This window comes from Antrostomus carolinensis, unplaced genomic scaffold (assembly GCF_000700745.2).
Source record: "Antrostomus carolinensis isolate BGI_N321 unplaced genomic scaffold, ASM70074v2 scaffold17699, whole genome shotgun sequence".
NCBI lineage: Eukaryota > Metazoa > Chordata > Aves > Caprimulgiformes > Caprimulgidae > Antrostomus > Antrostomus carolinensis.
The window spans coordinates 39263-51441 of record NW_010339412.1 but is presented as its reverse complement, the minus strand read 5'-3'; positions in this window follow the sequence as shown (position 1 = coordinate 51441).

Below are 12179 nucleotides of genomic sequence, written 5' to 3'. Positions count from 1 at the left end.
CTCATCCTCCAGGTCTGTCAAGGAGCTTTACGCAGCCATGACTCAGAGAGAGGCGTCAGTGGAGAGAATCTGTAGATACAGCCAGCAGCTGTCATGTGGAGGGTATAAATAATGTATACGCACGTATATATGCATGACCTACGAGCTCAGGACCTTCCCTTCCTGAATGGTAGCAGCTCCTTTAAAGGATCCCTGCATCATCCCATGGCTCTGGCCATGCCAGAGGGCTCAGACTGCACAGGCAGCTCCCACATCTGCCCAAGGTGTATGGGGACGAGCAATAAAAGAGCTGATGGGGGTGATGGAGCGCTGCTGCAGGTCCCTCCTTGCCTGCTTGGAGCAACTTAATAACTCTTTCCTTGTCACTGGAACCTTCACTGCTTATTGCTCACCATCATTTCTGTGTGTGGTTTTAAGACTATAGGTAGCAAAGTGCCTTTGCTCGCAAGCTTTATGGTCAGTAAGATGCTTTGAAACTGCACCTGTGACATTCATCCTTTAAAGCCACCCAGGTGCAGGTTGTTGGTACAGGGAGCTGAAAAGGGCTTTTAAGGTGCTTGGGTGCTAGCCAAAAAGATCTGCTGGTGCAGTCAGGGTCCAGCTGCCTGCACACCGAGGGGCTGAACAGAACCATGCTGTGCCTTGTGCTGCAAAGATGTGGGTGCATCATCCCAGCGGAGAGCTCAGTCCTCAAATACCTGAACCTCAGCAGAAGAAGTGGGGAGACTGAGATTTGAGTGCTGGCTGATGTCAGCCCCGAAATCAAGCCCTTTGTCTTATTGCCAGTCGTCCAGAACATTTTTGGTTCTGATCAGACAGCATAAGCTTTAGTTGTAAGAGTGGGTTTATAAATGAAAATAGAACCTGAATTTGACTCATAGGAAGGGATGCTCAGGATGGGAGATGGGACAGTGTATCACCATGAGCGGCTGGGAATTTTTTGTTGGTTTTACATAGCTGAGGCAAAGGTAAACTTCCTATTAATTGATCTGAGAGAGTTCATAATGATTTGACCCTTCAAATTAAAGATCTGGAGCTAAGCAGCTGGGCTGCTGACTCCAGCGCAGGCTGTGCTGGTGGAGTTCAAGCAGCACAGTGAAATAGCCAGCAGCTTTCGACAGCACTTGCACTCAGTGCTGTTCCATCTCTTCAACTCCTGACATCATTTGGCGGAGAAAAAAAGGCAAAGATTGAATTCATGGGCTTTGTTTCACTGCAGTTCAAAGGATACACCAACCTGGGTTTTAATTGGCACCAAGTTCTCTGACTGGTACCTGGGGCAGTCCGACTCACCCCCAGCCAGGCAGGCGGAGCAGTGGCCAAGGGGGACGGCTGTTTGAAGTGCTGGGTGCCTGCCACCCATCTGCAGGTACTCAGAGGTCTCTTTGCCAGCCTAGCGCTGATCCAGTGGCAGAGGAGTGACGCTTCGTTTCTGATCTTTAATGCAACAGTCTCTGCTCTGGTTTCCTTCCACTGATCTTCTCTGTGCACAGTCCAGGGGGAGCAACGTATTGAGTGGTTTGTGCTGGAGATCACAGCGCAGAGATAATGAAGCTGTTTTCTTACTCTCTGCGTTTCCTGAGAGTGCGGCTCAGCCTGGTCTCACGCTTCTGCCCAGCGCCGGGTCCGGAGCCCGCAGGAGGCAGATGATCTGTGAGCTGCCAGCAGCTTGGGCTGTATGACCCTATGGAGAGAAGAAGAAATAGCTCAGGCTGTGGTCACCCTCGGTTTAACCCCAACACCTTGGCCAAATGGAAGTCATCAGCTCCTGGGATGGAGGGGGTCAGCTGGGGCTGTGAGCTCCTCCAGCAGCCGAGGAGTGGGCTTGGCTAGAGGAGCCCTGAGGGGGGTCAGGTCCCAACCGGTGACAGTCCCCACTCTCCAACAAGGGTCACAGGGAGACTGTGGCACCATGCAGCCATGCATGAAGCACAGGCTTATTTCAAGCACAGGTGGGGTGGGGAGCAGAATGGCTCACTTTGGTAGCCACAGTTGTCTTCCATCCCAGCAGGGTCTGGAGCTTTCAAATCCCTTATTGATTGAGAACTGACAATAGCATATTTCCTGGCTCCCTTCTCCTCTGCCTGGTAGCATGAATGCTCCCTGGGGAGCAGCTCCAGCTGATGATTTCATTAATCCTTAGAACAGGGTCCCAGCTGCTCCTCTGTGCAGGTTCAGCATTGCTCCCACCTTTCTATTCGCCTGCTTTAATTGAACCTCACCTCTCCTTCCTGAGCTTCCTCATGGCTTTGCATCCTGCTGGCTTCCTTGTCCCTCCATCTCTCCTGCTCATCTATGATTTAACCCGAGGAAAACACTTTTACACATGCCCTCTGCTCTGTGCTCCATTGTGCTCCATGCAAATACCTGCTTTGCCCCAGGAGCCGTTATCATTGCCACCAGCACAGTCTCAATAAGTCCCATGCAAGACAAAAACCTCAGCGAAGCATTGTTAGCCTCCTTGTCCCAAGCCAAGCTGTAGCTATCAATCCCAAAAGCCCAGTGGGGTGGATATAGTTATTGCTTGGAAGCTTTATATTTACCACGACCTTTCTGACATTACAGTAAATGCATTTCAGAGCCCAAGAAGTGTAAAAATAAACTGCAAGGAAATCAAGACAGCTAATTAGCCAAAGGTTACTGCTGGGCTCTGTGACTGTCAGCCCTTTTGAAGTTCTCCTTCACACAGGCAGATATGTGTGCAATGCTGCTGCTCCTTTGAATAAATGTCTTGGTTTCCAGAGTGGCTTCGTAGCTGGATGTGACTAAACACATGTGAGGCCTGTCACAGCAAGCCTGGGCAGAAGGCTCATGTCCTTTAACCTCGCACTTCTCCAGCGCTGAAGAGCATCTCATCTCATGGAGTGGCTGATCAGTGTTGCGCTACCTCCCAGCACCTCGTGAGCTGGGGTGAGCTGGGGGGTGGGGAGAGGCTGGAGAGCTGCCTTTGTGCTCTGTCAACCCTCCGTCTTGGCGATGCTCCTTCCCCTCTGGTGTCCCTGCCCTCTGCATTGTGGTCACAGCAGAGGAGAGATTGCTGGTCCACCAGCTCCAGATGGGCTGAAGGCTGCACTGGTCATCTGGATTTTGGACAGTGCCCTTGGGGTCCTGCTTCTTGGGGATAAGGAGCCTGGGGAGTGCTGGAGCACATCCCTCAGTTCATCATGGTATTTTGTCCAAAGGGGTGTTTTGTTCATATTTGGGGAGGAGAGCTCTGGAGCACTGAAAGACCCCTGAGACTTTGAACCTTGATCCTCCAGCCCAGCTGCCCCTCAGCCCTGAGCTGTGGGAACTTTCTCTTCCATGCTCTGAACGTCTCTGCACAGGGATGGAGGAGAGTTTGGGCACAGCGACCTTATCGGTAACACCAGCATCATTCATGTTGTCCTCTCCCTTCTCCTCTCGGGTTTTCCTCCTTCTCTTGTTCTGCTTCTTTTGAGCTCCATTTCCCTATGGCAAACCCTCTTGCAGCTCTTTCTTCCCTTTCTGCAAGTTTCTCCTCTTTCCCCCTTTCCTCCTGCTGCTTCACTCCTTCCTGCTTGCAGCTTGTGCGGAGCATCATGTCTTTGCTCAGCATCGCTCCTCCTGGAACGTTAATTTGCAGCTCGTTTCCTTACACCACGAGTTGGGGCTTTGTGTGCATGTGTGTGTGTGATTCAATTAAACAAAACACAATAAAATCAGGGAAAACAGAGAGAGACGCAGACAGACAGCAATTCCCCGCTCTCCGAGGGCTAAGCCTGTCTGCCTGTGAGCTTGGCCCCAGCACAGCTTGCTCGTGTTGCCATGTGGGTTTGCTTGTAGCAACCTTCTGGATCTCATGCTTGGGGTTTCCATCCTTCCACCGGGACCCCAGGACAGCAGTTTTTCCTGCTTTGCTGTTGGGAGCTTGGGTTGCTCCATCGGATGAGAGGTGAACCTTGAAGAAGCTGGCTGTTCACTTCAAATAAACCCTGAAATGGTGAGACATCTCTGAATGCTCAGCCTCATCCATCCCTCCTTTCCCTCCTCCCATCCCTCCTTTCCCTCTTCCATCCCTCCTTTCCCTCTGCATAGCTCAGTCCTCGCAGCCCTTGAGATCCTCCAAGCCTTCACCTTCCCTCCTGCAATCCAGCAACTTCCCTGCTCCCTGTCCTTCCCTACCCACGTCCATTGTCACCTTCCTGGTAGCAGATTTCCCCTCTGCTAGGACCAAGCTTTCTTCCAAATCACACATTTTTCCTTGCAGTACAACTTGAAAAATAGCAGCTGTGCCATGGTGGGGTTCATTTTCTTGGCTGGATGGTGGGCTTCTCTCCCTCTGCCCTGTGTCCCTCTCTGCCATGCCCTTCCCTTCCCTCCCTTGCCGCCTTACTGCCTCCCTTTCTTTTCCCTTTCCCCTCTAATCCATTCATACTGTGAACACAGGCTTTCTTAGCATCCTTTGCTCCCAGTCAGCTCCCCAGCAGGTTTCTTGCCTCTCCCCATGTGCATGGGTGTGGGTGTCTCTCTCCTGGAGATTGTTTCTACTCGCTGGTCCCCAGCTGGCTCCCTGGCTCTGCACATTTATTGTGTGAATCCAACCTCTTTCCCTGGGAGAGCTGCTTGGCTGTAAATCTGATGGCTAAAGTGGGTCAGTGCGAGTGGAAGGAGGTGGTCCCAGGAAGGGAGGTGGGAAAACAAGTACATGAGACTGCCAGTGACAGATTATGGGGCAGGTGGTGGGAGGAGGGTAGTTGGGAGAGGGGAAAGCGAGGAAGACATTCTTAAAAAGTGAAGATTTCAAGGGTTTTTAAAATGCACATGAAATGTGATTACTGAAATCCTGGCACTCAATACCCTCTCCTTAGCAAAAAATACTGACAGCAGAAGTGACCCCCCCTTCCCAACAGCAGCCCCCATCATGCAGAGCCCTCCTGGGGATTTGAAAGGTTGCGCTGTGTCCATCTCCACCGAGTTTAATGTCCTTCTGAAATCCTGGCAGGGGTCTTTTGCCACTGAAAGGGAAACATCCTGGAGAAGGACAGACCCTGATTAATGCTTTGGGGCTTGTGCCTGTTCAACAGGACAATTGCCTCTTGCCCAGATACCCACCAGCCACCCTTGGAGTGGGCTCCAGAAATGTCATAAAGAGGTTCTCTGTGCTTTGAGCCTCTGTGTCCACGTAACATCAGAGCTCCTTCTGGTCCCAAGGGGCTGTCCTTATCTCTGGATGATCTGATGCTTATTTAAACAGCAAGAAGAGGTGCTGCTGCCTATCCTCTGGGTCACAGCAATCGTGGTGGCAGTGAGATAACACTGTCCCTGACTCCTGTCTCTGGTGACTGCATGCCCGGCAGAGGCAGGACAGATGTGATAGCATGCCCCACCTTAGTCTTGGCTCCTGGCTTTCACAGGCTGAGACTGTCCTGTCTGTTAGTCCATGTGGACCTTCTTAACAGGGCCAACTTCCCTGGCGTGCAAGCCCAGCCCTGGAGAAAGTAAAGCAAAGAGATGCTTTATGGAACAGAGCGCCAAGGGACCACCCACCTTCCTCCTGAGCTTGACCAATGCCTGCACATGGGGCTCCATGGTCCCTACACTTTTGTCCTCATGGATCACATGTGTCCACAGCACAGGAATAAATTTTAGCTGACAACGGTTCTGCAGAGTTTTCCGTGCATGCAGCCAATGCACCTGGAGCTGTTCCCAGATGTCTCTCCTCATTAATGCCCCCTTAGCAATTTTCTGAGGACCAGCCTCCATCTCCAGCATTAGAAACAGTCCCTTCCTCTTTGATTTATGGATATTAATCCATGCCAGCAGGCAAGAGGCATGACATGTCTACATAATATATTCATTATTAAATTGTTTTTGTTCCTTTCCTTTCTCCTCCACCTCCAAGGCTGCACCTTTCTTATCTCTCTGTAACATTTGAACCCACATGCTGCACTCAGGAAGTCAACTTCCAACATGAAGCAATCAGCATCACTTGGTAGGTCAACCTTAGAAGTCCATGCTTCCTCCCCAGAGGCCATGTTCAGACTCCAGCAGAGAGAAGACCATCTTAGCCCCATCTCCAAGGGTATGGCTGCTCCAGGACAGTGCTCAGGGTACTGGTACCCTGCTGGTGTGGCCAGGGTTGTGGGACACTGTCAGTCCCATGTCATTTGTTCTGATCATAACACAGGACAGGCCAACTGCATGAGCCTGCTGGCAGCCATGCAGGAAACACTGCCCAGGCAGGGATCCAGTGAGTGTGAGCTTCTTCTGCAGTTGTTCAGCTGCTGGCTCCAGATCAGTAATGGCTAATGCTGTCCAGCTCTCTGATTCAGGGACCGAAACCCAGATACAATAGTGCTAGCTCCACCAGCTCCAGCCTCCCACCTGCTCAAGCCATGCTCCTAGCTCTGGGTTGGAGCCACCTTTGCAGCCTGTTGGTGACTTCCATGGTGCCATGCTGTTTCCAAAGTAGGTGGCAGATTACATTTAGCAGCCAGCACTTGTCTTTAGTGATCTCACTTACTATGGCCTGGGAAGAGAGGAAAGAAAGAGCCCAGGAAATTGTCATGGGGATGCTTTCATTTTCCTTTCCCATGTCTGTGCTCTATCAGAACTCAGCCTTCTCTGCACACTCTGGACAGCCCTTGGACTCCTTGTGGTGCCCAGGATGATGTTCCTGCAGGGCATGAATCTCAGCCCACTACTTTAAGTGCAATCTGCCTCAGGGGCAGCACCCCACAGGGGTGATGGTTATCCCCCTCCTGTGCTCAGCTGCTGTGCTCTCTCCCAGCCCTGATGCCTGGTGGCAATGCTCTTCATCCTGCTGAGATGCACCCTGCTCCACATGGCAATTTCTGCAGACCCATCTCCCTGCTCCAGTCCCTTGTTCTGGTCAAGGAGTGGGGGGCAGGTAGTTTTGGGGATCCTGTCCCTCTACTTCCAGGATTTGCAAGCCCCTCAGCACATTCATTGCCCATCTCTGGACCTTCCTGTTTGCAGTGTGACAGCTCTGATGGGACACTGAGGTAGAGTTAACTCAGCTGTTCACCTTGATAACCCAAATCCAGTAAGTCTCTGCATCTCAGATGCCTGCCCTCAAGCTGCTGTGGACCATACATCCCAACACAGTACCTTCACAGTGGCAGGAACCTGCCATGAGCTTTCAGGCTCTGTGCACAACCTGGAAGTTGCTTAATGGAATTGAAAGACAAGCTTACCTGAATGGCTGTGCCCCTTGCAACACAGCCTGTCCCATCCCCACTCCCCAGCTCCACCCAGGCTAAACTTCTGATTTCTCCAGACCTCCTGTCATCCAGCAGTTGGAGGAAGAGAGCAACTGAAACCCAAGAGAATGTCTCTCTTTGCAGCCTGGCTTAACTAAGTTTCCCCCAAAGTACATCCCTCTCTCCTGCCCACAGCCAAAGGGACTGTCCCCGTTCTGCACTACCTCCACAAATCCCCCCGTCCTCACCACTGCTCTGTGCCTCCCACGGCTCCCCAGGACAGAGATAAGGGGAAGCAGCAGATCATTAGCAACTTCAGGAGCTCAAGAGCAGGTTGAAAAATACTTCTGTTCTTTTGGTAAAAATGAACCTGTCCCAGTGGTAATAAGGCTGCTTTTGTTTAGCGGGCTCTTAGCAGTGATTATTGTTGCTTTTCAATTTAAAAACCAGACGGTCTATTTATAATGTAAAGTCTGTGGACTGAGATTTTTTTTTGTTTTCTTTAACCCAGTCTTTAAAATGTGCTCTCAGTTCTACTGTTGACAATCCAAGGAAGCAGAGGGGGATTTGTCACCTGCAGACCCCACGAGTGGAATGAGAAGCAAAACATAGTTAAGAGAGCAAAGCTGCAGTGATGCTTTGGGGAACCAGTGGAAGATGCCAGGTGGGGAAGGTCTGGGGATGTAGTTGGGAAGTGCTTTCAGTGGTGTTGGAATGGTGGACACAGGTGCAGAGTACTTCGAGCATCTACAGATACACCACTGTCTGTCTTTTTCTCTCTTGTCCAAAGCAGAGGTTGATCAGAGCTGACATTGGCACCATCTGCAGTGCTCTCAGCATGGAAACTAGGAGAAAAGCCAGACTCTGGTCTTTGGCCTGGCACTGGCTCCAAGTTGGCAAAGACCTCTGAAGAGTAGCTAATGCCAATGGGTGCTGAGGTGATGATGAGAAGGACAGTGGTCCCAGGGATGCATTAAGGGATCCGGCAGAGCATTGCTGTAGGGTCTGGCCTGGGTTGACAAGCTCTTGCATATGTAACATGAACATCTCTACATGCTTTGGGCATTGGCCCAGCATTGGCCTGGCATGGCCCCTTCCAGTCTAACAGCATGAATTACTCTGGCATGCCAGCCCTGAGTGCTAGTCAGCTAGCAGGGCTTGCTTTCATTTGCCAGTGCAAGACATTTGGAGCATCCTGGCCAAGGATGCTTTAGCACAGAAATGTCATGAGATGTGGGCACCAAACAGCTTGTTGTAGCAGCACTGAAGGTGCTGCCTCGAGTGCTGCTGGATGCTCCCATGGGCTGCTTTGGCACGTTGGTGCATTGCTTTCCATGCATGGTCCAGCATCACCACCAGGACTGAGCAGGAGGGAAAATGGAGTCCCACTTGCATGTGAGTGACCCAGTTGGCCCTGTTGGCCAACCTTCAGCTCACCTGTTGACCCAAGAAGCTGCCTGTGGCAGACTTGGCTGTAGACAGGTCTTCGGCAGGCCAGGCTGCGTTGAGTACACAGCCAAGCTGGAGGCTGTGGCTCTCCTGCCTCTGCCATGCTGAGGCTGCTGTTTGATCCTCTTCTCACTGCAGTTTATCTGATAGTCTTTCTGTCTCCATTTCCCCACACAGCCCCTTTTACTCCCACCATTTAGTTATTTTCTTAATTAAATATAGATTATGGCACTGGGAATAAGGGATTATTACTTATTCATAAACTACTTAGATTTTAAAGTGTGTGCAGAGCAGGGCTTATCACACATCTGTGTTTGCATCATTACCATGTCAAGGGCCAGGGTGAGCTCCTATGGCTGCTGGGACTTCACCTGAACCTCACTCCTCTTCTCTCCCCATGGTTTCCACACCCGGAGGTGCTCTCCCATCTCTCCCTTGCTGTCCCTTTTCCAGTTGAGACTTTCCAGCCTTTTCCCAAGGAAACCATTTCCCCTGCCATCTCCCAAGCTGTTCTGGCCCCTCCATTACTCCCTGCTTTGCCCCCTCCCCAGGTTTGTTTGCATCTCTCTCCCGGCACTTTCCCCAGCCCTCCCGCTGTGCCTGCAGCTGAAGCTCAGCCGTTTCTCCTTCTCGCCGCAGAAGAATGGGGACTTATCAGAAGGCAGCTCTGCGGGAGGTGTTTTTTTGCAAAGTTTTCTAGGAAATTCCTCCCAGTACCTGGCTAGTTGTTGCCTGATCTTCATCCCACCCTTGAGGGCATGAGGAGGAGGCAGGGGAAGGTGCTGTTGGTGAGCTGATGGGAGAAGCAGAGGGAGGAAAGCACAGTGGGAAGGTGGGTGCTGTTGTAGGTTCATAATGCTCCCCCCAAAGCCTTGTGCTTCTTCAGTGTGCCCAAGCAGAAGGGTTAAGAGATGCTCCTTCCACCCTGGGACAAGCAGCAGCCTCCCACGCCTCTTTCTCTGCCTTAAACACTGGAGCACTCCAACCTCTGTGCAATAATAATAATAATAATAATAATAATAACAATAAAACCGTCTGACCTGGTTTGTGCACACACCAGGGTGGACTTCTGTCTCCATCTTAGTCCAGTTTTTGCTGTCCCCAAATAGTGTCATTAATGCCTGATGCTGCAGCGCTTCTCCTGGTCCCTTGGCAAGCCCCCAGGTGGGAACAGGGCAGCTCATCACATGCTGACCTGAGAAGAAAGAGGAGAGCATTAAATCTCCCCTCCATCCTCTCAGCTCTAGGGCTGTCCCCAGGGCTGCAGCAGAGTCCCAGCATCTCTCAGCTGGTATCCCCGCTCTCACCCTTGGGGACCCATTGGCATTTCCATCATGCTTGTTCCATCTCCTGTTGCCTCTGCACCTTGCCTGGCTGAGATGGCAGCGTGGGGCCATTTCTGCATGAGTCAGCCCAACACCTCCATCCTCCACTGTCCTCATGTCTCCCATGTGGTTCTTTCTGACTATTTTAAGGACTAATGCAAAGTCCTGGCTTGATAGCCCAGAAGACTAAAGACCTTTTGTCACAGAGCAGATACAAGACAAGCTGCTGCAAGATTCCTCAGAGCAAAATGATCTTGATAAATTGGAGAAATGGCCTGAAATCAATACACTGAAATTCAATAAAGTCAAGTGCAAAGTGTTTCACTTAGGAAGGCAATATCAAAATCACAGATATAAGATGGGGATGAACTGGTAAGCCAGCAGGAGGGTGGCTGAGGCTCAAGCAGTGGAGTAGCCTTCAAACTGAGCAGCAGACAATAACCTGATGCTTTAGGAAGGGAAAGAAAAGGCACATCCTGCCTGCAGATGTATTAATAGTTTCAGATGGAAGACAGCAAGGTAATTTATTTGGCTCTATTTAGTGCTAGTGAGGCATCAGCTGGAAACATATATCTCCAGGTTTGGGCAGCAGAACTTTAAGAGAGATTCAGACAAATTGAAGGAGTTCAGAGAGTTTGGAAAACATGCCCTGGGAAGATGGACTGAAGGAGCTGGGGTTGTGCTCCAGGACAGAGACGACTGAAGACAGGGGGATGTGTAACATTCATCCAGTGTGGAAAAGGCAGTTATAAAAATGAGAGTGATCAATTGGTCGGGGTTGGACAAGCTATAATAGGCTTAAACTGCAGCCAAGAGGCCTTGGGTTAGATGTTCAGGAAAAGCTTCCTAAGAGCAAGGTTGGCTGAGAGACAGTGCAGGCTGTAAAGGGTGTGTGGGAGCCCTGTCCCCTGGAGGGCTTCAACAACCAACTGAAGAAACGTCTGTATGGAGGTCACCTCCATGCAAGTCCCACTCTCTCTCACACCACAGGGATGAGGTTTCACCAGCACCCCAAGCAGGATTAGCCATGTCCTTGGGGTTACCAGGATGAGACAAGCAATACACTTCCTGTTGTCTCATGTACTCTTACCAGCCATAGCAGATCATGGCCAACCTCCCAGTGCCCGCAGAGATTATGTCCCTGGTGTGCCAAATTCATCCCACCCACCCAGGGTCCTGCCAGCTGTGACCCTTACATGCCTGGGCAAGATGCTCCCAGTCACACTTCTGCCATGGGTTTCTTTGGCTATCAGACCACAACTTCATTTCCATCCATCGTGGAGATACCTGAAGAGCCTATTCAGGGGTCTAAGGTGGGGGAAGAAGATGGAGACAAGCATGACTTTGCAGAAAGCAAATTACGAGGTTGAGTTGTTCCTGTATCTTACCATACCACCTGAGAAGGGTCTGCACCACCCATCCCTCCAATGTGGGTGCAGTGACTCCATGCCTGATTGTGCTGAAACCTTTAGGCTGTCATGACCAGGGACACCTAGATATATCTACACACACATTAATTCTTACACCACAAGCTGGAAAAGCCAATAAAAGAAAAGAGAAATTAAAATGGTCAAGCCAGGTGTCTCCAAGGATGCTTTGCTGTTTGGACTGGCCACACATCCCCATGGCCTCAGCCCCACTGACTTGTTTTTTTGTTAATTTGGTGCTAGCTGCAGCCCTTCTCCAGATCAATCCCTCTCAATTGCATTTTTTGATAATAATTAATGCTTGCTGGGTAATTACATTGATTTTTTAATGTACTCTGAGAGATGAGGGGAATTCATAGCCTGAACGTGTGAGTGAGGGAGGGGTGTGATGTTGAAGCTTGCTGAGCTGAAGGGGAAAGCAACAGGGCTGCACTGGGGAGGATCTGCTCAAACTCTCCATATTAGAGGGGAACTTGACTGAGCTGCAGCAACAACAGTCTGAACATGGAAATGTTTGCACTGCTGCTCCTTTATTCCCTGGCCAAACTGCTCTGCTAGCGCCTGGTTTCTACCCGCCAGCCCTGGTGAAGCCCAGGGAGGGCTGGTTGTCTGCAGCCCCAGCAGCCGTGTTTCTACTACTGAGCTCAACAGGGAACAGGATTTTATTTATTTACCAAGTCACAGTGGGGAGAGGGATTTCAGGGCAGCCTGAGCTTCCCAGAGCTGTGAAGAGTGGATTAAAACCTCCTCCAGCTTTGTGCAGGAAGGCTCCTGCAAGGAAGAAACCTCAGCCT